This window comes from Numida meleagris, chromosome 12 (genome assembly GCF_002078875.1).
Source record: "Numida meleagris isolate 19003 breed g44 Domestic line chromosome 12, NumMel1.0, whole genome shotgun sequence".
NCBI classification, from domain to species: Eukaryota; Metazoa; Chordata; class Aves; order Galliformes; family Numididae; genus Numida; species Numida meleagris.
Window position 1 is genome coordinate 11,449,810 of NC_034420.1, and position 11,277 is coordinate 11,461,086.

Below are 11,277 nucleotides of genomic sequence, written 5' to 3' on the forward strand. Positions count from 1 at the left end.
TGTGATACCTAGCTTTATTTGGCCTTCATATTACGGACCAAATTGGATTTCTTTGGTTCTGGATAAAACGCATAAGGGTGATGTACACTGTGATTTATTACTCTAAGCGCTTAAAATGCCTCCCACTAAATTTGTTGTGACCTTATCACACTATTAAAACCCAAAGTAAATAAGTGCAGTGAGTAAAGGTTAACAACACAACAAATAAAACAAACAGCAAGCACAGGGGATGGACCTGCTCACATTGCTGGCATGCTCCAGGGTATGGCATCACCGCGTGGTCTGACAGCATGAGGGGAGAGCCCAGAGGATGCAGACCCTTAGAGATGGCAGAGATGCAGAATGGGCTTTAGCTCCCCAGCCTGCTAAACATGACAGCCCAGCCCAGTGCTTTGCAAGGATGCATTTTCCTGAGCTACTCCCAACATCCACGCCTGCAGGATGCACAGCTCCTCAGGCTGGTTAAAGTCAAAAAGAATTGAACTGCTTCCACACGAGGCAAGAGGTCAGAGCTACCCATTCCAGAGCATCAGGTAACAAACAACACATCAACAGAAGAGAGATTATTGTCACTATGTTCAGTGCACCAGTCAGCATCCCTTTCCAGACAGAATACTGAATCCTTCAGGAATAGCTCTGCTTCCACAAGAAGAGTCTTTAGAGAAAGGAACTTCACACCATGATTTGGAAGTTGTCATCAGGACAAGGATATCCCAGCATTTTAAACAAGGGTGCAGTCTTTCATTCATGTATTTTCTGTAACAGTATTTATTTTCTAACAGACCACATCAAGGTCAACTTAGGTTCCTAGCCTTCCGGTACCTAAAGTGAGCCTACAAGATAGCTGGGGAGGGCCTCCATCAGGGAGCGTTGAGACAGGACAAGGGGGAATGGCTTTAAACTAGAAGAGAGGAGATTGAGGTGAGATGTTAAGAGGAAATCCTTTACTCAGAAGGCAGCGAGGCCCTGGCACTGCGGCTCAGAGCAGTGGGTGCCCCATCCCAGGAGGTGCCCTGGCCATGGATAGGGCCCTGGGCAGCCTGAGCTGGTGGGAGGTGTCCCTGCCCACGGCAGGGCTTGGGACTGGATGGGCTCTAAGGTCCCTTCAACCCAACCATGCTAGGATTCTGATACCTTCTCCTGTATCTCTCAAACATTTACAGGTTACCAAATACCCAAATAAAAATACCATTAGGAACTAGAGATCCTCCTTTAGAAACATGAGCAACAACTTATGAACAAATCCAGACTGAACCAAGCAAAAACAAACCACTTTGAAACAGTATCTTAAAGAGACTCCTTGCTGTTTTGTAGAGGTAGGTAGCCTCATCCCCAGGTGCTTATCATTACAGGAACAGTTTAAAAAGTAAATAAAGCTTTGTGCAACTCAGAGCAACAGGACGCGCATTCCCACATTTCCCCCCGAAAAATCAGAACCTGATCAAACAGAAGCAACATTTAAGAAAGCATACTTCGTTAGGAAGCCTCGAGAAAGTGTCTGAAGTCACTAAGACAAAAGAAAACCAGCACCAGCAGTTCCTGCATAAACGCTGAAGCTGGTTTTGTCAGTTTGTCCTCTGCACTCAACCTGGTCACAAAAGGAGTTTTGTTCCATAACAAGAATATTCCTCTGACATTCCAGGTGAGCACGAGCTTCTGAAAACTTACCCCAAAAGTTAAATTGTTTGAGTATAAAATGTAATACTCCAGACCATGCTTTCTTTTGATGTATCAGCAAAGGCAAGGGAGAGTCGGGTCATTAGAATCTCCTTCTTACATATTCTCACAACAATTGTGATAATAAATTCATTATTTCCATAATTACTGCATTACAATTTAGTAATAGGTTCACATTAATTTCAAAAGTCTTACTATAAGGCATTATCCAAACAAAATAAGAAACAATTAAAATTAAATTAATCTAAAATCCTACTTACAAGCCATTACACAAGCAAAATAAGTAATACGTACCATGAAATTTATCTAAAATCCTATTAAAAAGGATGACTTTGAGGCCAAAAGAAAAAAAATTCTTAGAAGTGTATGAAGAAACAGACTTTTTCTGCTGTATTTCCCCAGCAGAAGCAGCTAGCTAGCAACAGTGCCAGAACAGAGAGGCCAGGGAGATGGAAGGGCGATAAATCCAGTACACCCAACACCTCCACAGCCACTGCAAATCCCCAAAGCTCATCCCAGCCCACCTCTCTCATTCAGCCTGTCTCTGCCCCCTAAATACTCTCTCCTCAGGGTGTTATCACTCCAGTCACTCACTGTTATCATTGCAGCCAGGGCTCCTGATGCCTTCAAGCCTTGGGGTGAAGAGATTTGTTCTAACTGCAAAGAAGCCCCATGCCTGGTCTCTTCTCCCTGTGGGCCCCAGCACACAGCTGTATCCTCCCCATGTGATCACAAGCAGCACTTGTGCTTCCCATCCCAGTGCTCCCTCTCTGCTGAGCAAACCCAGCTCCTCAGCCCATAATCACAAGCACCTGACAGGGTTCACGGTGGGTACCCATTATATAAAACCAGAGTAGTTCAATGAAAAAACATCCTTTAAGCAATTGGCACGTGCCTGCTTTGGCGAGTACTGGTGTACTTGCAGAAAGCATAGCAAGTCTAAGGTTACTGTTTGTGCCCTTGGGATTCTGAAATCTTTGTGGTACGATCTACTATCTTAAATCATGAAGTGCTTTATTGTTTGCTGCTTGGGGGAGTGTGTAGCTATGCCCTGCCTTGGACTGTTCGTTGGGATTTCCCTCCACAAAGTCATAGCAGTTCGTAAGTTACAACCCTCTAGGTTTTTCATATTAAGCATGTGTCATATTCTTGCTGGAGAGATGCGTTTTCTCTGCAGCAATGAACTCGTGTTAAGGCAAAAAAACTGTGTAACTAATACAATGGTAACCCTAATGCACTTCCATGGTACATCTCAGTATTATCATCCTATATTATCATATAGGTCACATACAGCAGTGAGATGAATATCACAGATCAGATTAGCATCTGTTACGTCCCACAAAGGGCACACGGTCCTAACATCCCGTTACATGAGGAACTTGATCTGTGTCCTGTTTTACATCTGAGAATGTCCATGCTCAGAAATGCATTAAAGCAAACACTTAACGACACCCTTGTCAGTTAACTCCTGTCTCTGCATTCCTGAAATGAGTCATTAACTTCATTTCATCTGTTCAGTTCCAAAATCTTCAAATTCAGCTGCAAAAATGGAACCCCTTTGATCTCAGATTGCCGCTAATTCATAATTGATAACCCAGACTGGAAGGAAGGGGAAAGCTTCATCCCCATTAGTCTTTCCATTTAATATGTTCTGGTGCTTCAATTATGCAAAACCCAACTCTCAGGGTCTGACTGCCTTCCAAAATGTGAGTCAATGGGGGAAAGAGAAAAACCTAGATCGAATTATTCCAGCTGTAAATCTTTGTAATAGCATAAATGTCACGAGAGTGATATCCAACACTGAACAATTCTGTTTATTTTCTGAGCTGTTGCTTCGTAGAATTCCCAAGGCATCCATTAATGACTTCAGAGAGTTCAACAGAGAAAGACTCATTCTCTCCCTTATATTTTTTGGTCAGGTCATTATGCTGCTTGCTGTAATGACCCTTTTTGGCTCAAGGCACTAAAAGCCTCAGAATAATATATGTCCTGGTAAGCAAGTAAGTGAGAAAGAATAATTAACACAAGTCATTTTGTCCTTTACTTTGGAGAAGGCAACTGTCAATTCTTTCTGAAGACATTTAAATTATAAATGTTAAGAATATGAGTGCAATGAAGAAAACAATAATGTGCAGACATCACTCGGGCAAAACACGTTTCTCTATGGGGAGACCGACAAAAGCAAGACTGAACAGCAGGGAGCTCAGTCAAAATGGCACAGATGGATACACCACCTTATACAAATATCCAGCAATGAAAAATACATATATGGCTGTACCTAGCAGCTGGTTGCGTTTAAAGAAATGTTGTTTGACTTACAGTTCTCTTGGACAAAACTGTACAAACTCCCAGGAATCAGCGGGAAATTAAAGAATCCAGTTGCACGAGTGCTGTTCAAATGAAGTGAACTTCTTCACAGCATAGGATGTCCCACCAAAATCAGCTGGATTACCTGTTCAGGATGCTTAGGTCTGATAGTTGTCCAGAATTTGCCCACATTAGCACAAAAAGAAAAAATGCAGCTCAATTTCCTTTTGGTTTGTGTCAAGTGACTGATGGTGCTGTAGCAAAAGATGAACTCTAGCTGAAAGTTTTCCTAGAATAGGTTCACAATAAGGTCTCTTTTCTGGACCTCACCACAACTCTTTCAGGGGCTTATAGGATTTCTGCTCTCCTTGTCACTGACTTTCTAGAAATTTCATTGTCTTCCAGATTTGTCCTCAACTGTCAAACTTGGTCAGCAGGTTTTGACAGCACTGGGGAGTCTGGGAGATATCTGCAAACAGTGCAGGTGGAATAAGCTTCCTTTCTGCAGTAAACCATGCTGAACAAACAAACAAACAGTTTGCAACAGAACTTCACATGCTCTCTTTCCTTTTCTCTTTTTTTTTTTTATGGTGAATTTCCCACAGTGACAGACTAAAATCAAAAGCTTAGAGCAAATAGAGGAAACATCTTCACTTGCACTTTCTGCCAGAATATGCCAAAACCATCACATAAACATCCTTGCATTTTCTGTAACATTTTAAGAGATAAGCCATTAACTTTGAACAATACTGAATCTATCAGGTTGTCCAGACTTCCCTTGCTCAGCTCTTACCTCCCTGCCAAAATCCCTTCAGTACTTGGAAGTCATGGGGGTAGACCATGCACTTGCCATTACTTTTGCCCTCCCAGCATTCTCTTTCCCTCCCAGATTTCACCTTATTTCTCAAGGGAAAGTTATGTCACAGCCTTCAACCAGTTGAAAAACAGTCAGCCTGGATCCCTGGGCAATCCAGATCCCTCCTCAGACCCCAGGACAAGGGCCACCCTACATGTTACATAGGTCCCATAGCCTGCAGGATTGCGGCTTTGATCCAGGGCTGTTTCTTTCCTTACACTTTGCTTCTCCTCCTTTGCTGCATGTTCTCCTGTTGTTTCTATTTTTCCACAGACACCTGCCAAAAGAAAAACAACTCTGCACCTCAAAGACATTTTAATAATTCATATTCAACTTCAGTTCCCGCAAGTTTAATAAACAAGTACTTATTAGAATACAATCATTTCCTCTTAGACTGGGCAGTTTTTAGGAATGAAATGACAATAATTGTCTCTAAGAATATGTATGAATAAGAAACACTCAGCCCTCCTGGTTTTGTTGTTTGGTTCATTTGCATCAAAGCCTTCCCCGCTGTTCCCCTTGTCTTTGTTTTAGCACAGATTCTGCTTTCAATTGGGTTCAAACCAAAATCCATAAAAAAAAAAACAAAAAATCTCCACATAGCAACCAGCTCATCCCAAAATCCATGGAAAGTAACAGGAGGGATTGAAATTAGATTATTTCAAGAGCTCTCTTGGATTCATAGGAAAACAGTTTTATTGCACTTGTAGAGGAGCCTCCTTCTTTAGCCCTCTGTTGGGATGCCTCAAGGCACACATGAAGTTCAATTTATCACTAAGTGGAAACAATGGAGAATACACTAGTCCGTGCAAAACTAAAATAAACCAGACACTGTTAGGTAGCATCTACAACAAACACAACTACTGATTATCACACACTCTTAAGCATACAAAGTTTGTTGATCCCAAAAGATTTGGGCCACTAAGCAGAAATCACAGAGGCCAAGGTGTCTTGAAAGTCTTATTTCTTGTTGCTTAGAATTTTCAGCTCCCAAACTAAACGAGCTTAAGTTTGGCTCTCTGTAGACGAAGGCCTCACATTTGCACTATATCAAAAGAGCTCCTAGAGTTCAGAGTAATTCCTCTGTACCATGCAGTTTTCCTCTAAAGTTCATCACTGGTAAATCACAGAGAGGTCTTGGTGAAATGCCCTAAAGAAGCAAAGTGCCATTTCTTCTTACAGATTCCACTTTTCAAGCTTTTGATGTTGTTGTTGTTATGTTTCCTCCATAAAAGAGAATTGAAATTAACTGAGCATTAATAGGGCTCAATTCTTCATCAGATCCTTAGCTGATATAAATTATATCAGCTTAATTAATATATAAATTATATTATAAATTATTATTATTATGAGCTCTGACTCATTCTCCTAATTCGTACCTTCTTGCCAAGCCAGGAGTGGATCTTTGGTGGTAACACCATCAAGATTACTACAGGTAGCAACAAACACCTTCAAGAAGGTTAAGAACTCAATTTCCTTTGCTTCCGGCAGACCTTCTTCCAGGTTTAGAAGAGGAAAGAGACTTTTGTTTCAATACCACAGAGTGTGTCCACTCTTCAGATGAACTTGAAGGCACTTATTAGAGCAGCATGTTGCTTATTCCAACTCACTTTCTCTGGTGTACCAGCATAAAACTGTGCTGGGAAAATGCAAAAGGAAAAAAAAAAAGGAAAAGAAATCACCAACAAAAATAATGAGCACGTTTGGATCTAACCTAGTTTGGGAATCCCTAGGATGCAGCAGAATTTGAACTGGCTACCCAGTTCCAGCTGGAAAAAAAAAAAGCACTGGCTTCTTTTTAAGCTTTTTTTATGTAGAGATCAAACAAACAGACTTCCAAGTGCTTTCATTTAACTTTGATGCCAAACTTTGATGTCTTCACCATTTACAGTAATCATTTTTATGTGCACTTAATATATATTTTTTTTAGTCCAAAATGTTACACATAAAAACACCAACTTCATTTGAAATATGCGGCATTTTTGCTATTCAGAAACTCTGCATTTTTAATTTGTTTCTTATCAGCAGACTATTTCTGGGGCAAAGAGAGAACATCAAGTTTTTAATGCCTTTTAGTTGATTTAAATTAATATTTTATGTTTGTATTCAAACAAGCTGGCTAATAGAAGGGCTCTGGCATTTTTTCCATACTTTTTTTCTGGCATGTCTTAAATCAGAAGCAATGGTTATCTCTCAAATGTTTGGTGCTTTATTCCATGATGGGGACCCAAAAGATGACATTTCTACATAGTTTAACCCATTAGAATCATTGCTCATTAGCTCTGTGCCAAGCTGGGGAGGAGCTGCTCCCCAGTGTCTCAGGAATAAGACAACACATCGATCCTTTGCTTTAAATGCAAGTGCCTATTCTGTGTATTTGAATGCCCTCTCTCTCAAAAAACAATATAGGGTTGAAATTCCCTAGCTCTGTATTTCCACCCAGTTATTTTCCAAGAACACAGAAAGCCAGATATGAGTGAAGTTTTAATGAAAAGGGGTCTGAATGATTTCTATTGCATTTAATAACCACTACATCACTGTCAGTAGATGAAAGTGCTGTATTGGACTCCATAGCTGACAACAGTAGTGAGTTAGAGGATAGCCTTCAATTAGTCTTCTTCCTTTTAAAATTGACGGAGAAGGACCATATTTGAAGATCACAGACAGGGTCTACAATTGAAGTCTAGAGAAGGAGGGAACTTAGAGAAGAAATGTAGTTACACGCAGCCCATACTGTGGTGTTATCCCCACATTTCTACAGAGAGAATCCGTTTATGCCATTATCCAAGAGGACAGGATATGGGGGAGAAAGTTTTCCTCTCTAGGGCAGATGAAGGAGGAGAGCACTGAGAAGCAACCATTAGTAAAATAATCAGTCACCTGCTTTGCACAGTTGCCACAAAGCATCAGTGCCATGACTGCTGGCCTGCCAAAGCCAGAGCTGAGCCAAGGAACTGTGTACGGCTGGGGCTGCTGCCGCATTTCACCTGGTAGGTGTATGATGCACCCTTGGAGCAGCATCCCCATTCCCCTGCTATGCCAGGCAGCACTTTGGGAAAACGTATTATCAACCTTCTGAAACCTAGAATTTTGGCCCAAATACAACATCTCAAACCTACTTTTAAGAAGTGTCACTTTATTAAAGCATTTGTTTTGCACCCTCTATTTTGCAATCGAGTTTAATGCAGCGGTCCTGGAAGAAGGAAGAATGCAGAATGCATTTGTTTCACATGAAAGGAGATGAGCACAGAAAAGAACTAGCAAGAAATCCAAAAGGGGTTAAATGAGCATAAGCAACCACTGCAAAAATTTCATCAAGAAGTCTCACTTATCAGAGAGAAATCATATTAAAGGATATGGTCTAGCAAGGAAAGACGTGCACTGCACAGTAACTTATTCATATGCCTCGTGTGTAAAGAAAGCTGCTAAGAGCACAGTCCTTAAGGACGCTGCAGGCTCCCTGCAAGTTACCAGTGCTCCCAGTTCCAGTGGTGTTGAGCGTACTCAGCACGTTGCAGGATCTACCTCCAATGGTTATCTGATCCAAAAGCCAAACTGCTAAATGAATAAAATCCCTGCATGCTAGATCAGGACTGGAAGTGACTGCCTGCGTTACCGACAGATTATCAAATTAATAAATCTACCACAGGATAGATAAAATAAAGAGCCATTAAAATATAAATCTCTCAAAATACTAGGAAAAGAAACGCATTCTCAGTACAGACTCTGAAAACCCTTAAAATGACAGACATAGCCAGAACAAGAATGGATGTAAGGATGAGCAGTAATTGCTTTCCAAGCACCTATCCCCACAAAAGTAGTGAGCACAGCAAAACAGGTAATAAAAGGAAAACAAAAATTAGGAGCATCTTTGAAAAATCTACGACTTGATGAGAATGGGTGGGAATCTCTGCTTTGAAATGTGGTATACCAGAGACAAATGCAGCTTTTCATATCTATTTAACCAATAGCTTGCATGGTATTGCCATGATCTCCAACAGAAGTTTCTACATACTTTTGTAGGTAAGAGATGTGTAACTGCACCACACCTTCCCTTATACTTGAAACCCATCAGTCCAAGGTAAAAAGTTACCCAGCATGCTGTCTCCGCTCTTTGTTGACTTTGGAAATCAACTTCTCCTTTTAAGGGCACTCCAATTCCAGCTGTTTCAAACACAGACTTCTCCAGCCACATCTCTCAGTCAAGAAGGTGCCATTTGTCTTCATCCACAGTTCCACATTTATCTAACACCAATGGCCACAGGCAGGATAAAAACTTAGCAAGTATTGTTTTTAAAAGGTTATGGCAAACCAAGATCTTGGGATGCTTCCCCAGTGGACAGGGCAGACAGAACACAACCACAACACAGGTACAGGTCTACTATTACAACAGAGTTTTGCTGCTGCTATTACCTAAGCTCTAGGTTGAGATCATCCCTGGCGACCGAACCTTTCCAGCTCAAGGTTCAATATCTGCAGTTTGTCTTTTTCTTGCAATAACTGTGCTATAAGTTCACTGTACCTGAGCTGACAGAATATTAACCCATCCAGAAGGCCTTCAGACACAGTGCTGACCTGAGTCAAACCCTGAGCCCAGTCCTGCTGGAGGGCTGCGTAACTCAGGGCTGCTTTCCCTGCTGTGCTCTTGTTTAAAGACAGGTTAACACGTGGATTCGCTGAACTACAGACGCACTCCAGGTCTGAAAAAAAGAAACAGGAAAGGAATGTTTCAGTAATGGGAACCATAAGGAAGAGGTGAAAACTAAAGCCATATAAGTTATGACAAAGCACACTGCCAAAAAACATTTGTTTGCTGGAAGGAGAACTACTGAGAAACAGAGGTCCCATCATCCATGCTGCACCACAGCGGAGTTCAGCTGCCTCCTCCTTCCACTGAAAGCTTCTTTTCTCATCTGCAACCTTGTAAGAGCTTTCCAGTACTTTTCAGTTCAGAAGAGAGAGGGTAGTAGAATGAAGCTCATTAGTAATAATTTAACTAGCCGTTTGCTGGGGGGGGGGGGGGGGGCAACTTTGTACCTTTGGAATTTTAGGACACACACTGCATAAGGGGAAACGGGGCTTCTGTGCACGCTCTCGAGCTGTTCCATTACACCTGATTTATAGCATGACACTACTTGTTCTAGCCCATAACCTTGAGCTTGTAAACCACACAGGGGAAAATTTACTAACTACTGAGTTCATCTTAATGCACTATTGGGATTTTTAAGCGGGAAAAACTAAGGCAAGGTGTTGGGGACATTTAGAAGAGCTAGCTCTGAACAGCAATCTTTTAACAGCTCAGTGTAGCGCACCTCATAGTCCACTGTTTTCTTTTAATTAAAGCTTTAATTTACATGGCCAGCATACAGTAAGGTCCTATGTTTGGCTTTCTCTGAAGAAGATAATTGACAGGAGAGAGGAAGGCACATTTCATTGCTTATTAGCTGCATACACTGATGGAGTTTAACCACAACAATAGGTATAAATGCTTTTATTCCACTCCTCGTTTGCCCAGGAGTTTGATTAATAACAGAAGCCAGAACACTGTTCTGCAGCTCTCCTATTGGGAAAGAAAGAAAGACCATCATCCACACAGCAGAATAATTTCCTGGTGGTGAAGGAGCCTGCACTGGTGTATATAGAAAAGCAATGAGAGCTGGAACACAAGTGTCAAAGGTACCTGCTGCAATTTTGACGAGCAATCTAAGAAGGACCTGGGAGTTGCACGAGCATCATGCTGAATGGGAGCCAACAGCACTCTCTCAGAGATACAACAACCTGCATACTTGGCTCTATTAGAAGTGCAGCCAGCAGACAGAACAGAGTTATCCCCTTCCAGTCACTGCTGGCAGAGGTGCACCTGGAACACTGAATTTGGTTTCAGGTTCCCCAGAGCAACAGAGAGGAGAGAAACTAGAAAGCGTACAGCATAAGGCCTGGAAAACTGGATTTATGAAGAGAGGCTGAAGTTGAGCTTGTTTATCCTGCCAAAAAGAAGGCCCACAGGGCAATCCGACAGCAACAGAGTTGCAATGTGATAATCAACCATTTCTCTGTAGTACCACACAACAGAACAAAGGATTACAGCAATTGAGTATGACCAGGGAGATTCAGGCTGGGCTTTGCAAGAAGTTTGCACATGGAGAGTAGCAGAGGATTAGTACAGGCTCCCAGAGAGGTGGCCAGATTTCAGTCTTTGCAGGTTTCTAATTATTTGACAAAGACACTGGTGACCCAATGTAGTGTCAAAAATGGTCCCACTCCAAATTCATTTAAAATAAAAACATCAAGGGAATATACTGTTTAAGGCTCCAATTCATTATTTTTGGTGAAAGAATAAAAAAAAAGGAAGTGAATTTAGGTTCGTATATGTCACGGTATTGTCTAAGGGTCTGCGTCCGTGACAAGGGGGGGGACAGGCCCAAAAGAAAAAAAAA

General features: G+C 41.6%; 1 protein-coding gene across 6 annotated transcripts in view; it reads right to left on the minus strand.

Annotated features, from left to right (window-relative positions):
• The window catches only part of MRPL22 (mitochondrial ribosomal protein L22), a 25,583-nt gene continuing 15,570 nt past the window's right edge, over nt 1,265-11,277 (minus strand). For 2 of the 6 annotated variants that reach the window (XR_002442849.1, XR_002442853.1), the window contains exons 8-10: nt 8,934-9,540; nt 6,220-6,479; nt 1,265-5,117 (exon numbers count right to left, since the gene is read on the minus strand). The gene's annotated coding sequence lies outside the window, so the exon portion shown is untranslated. Of the gene's footprint in view, nt 5,118-6,219; nt 6,480-6,501; nt 9,541-11,277 lie in introns of those variants that run through there. The other 4 variants (XR_002442851.1, XR_002442852.1, XR_002442850.1 and 1 more) reach the window with 4 other exon arrangements.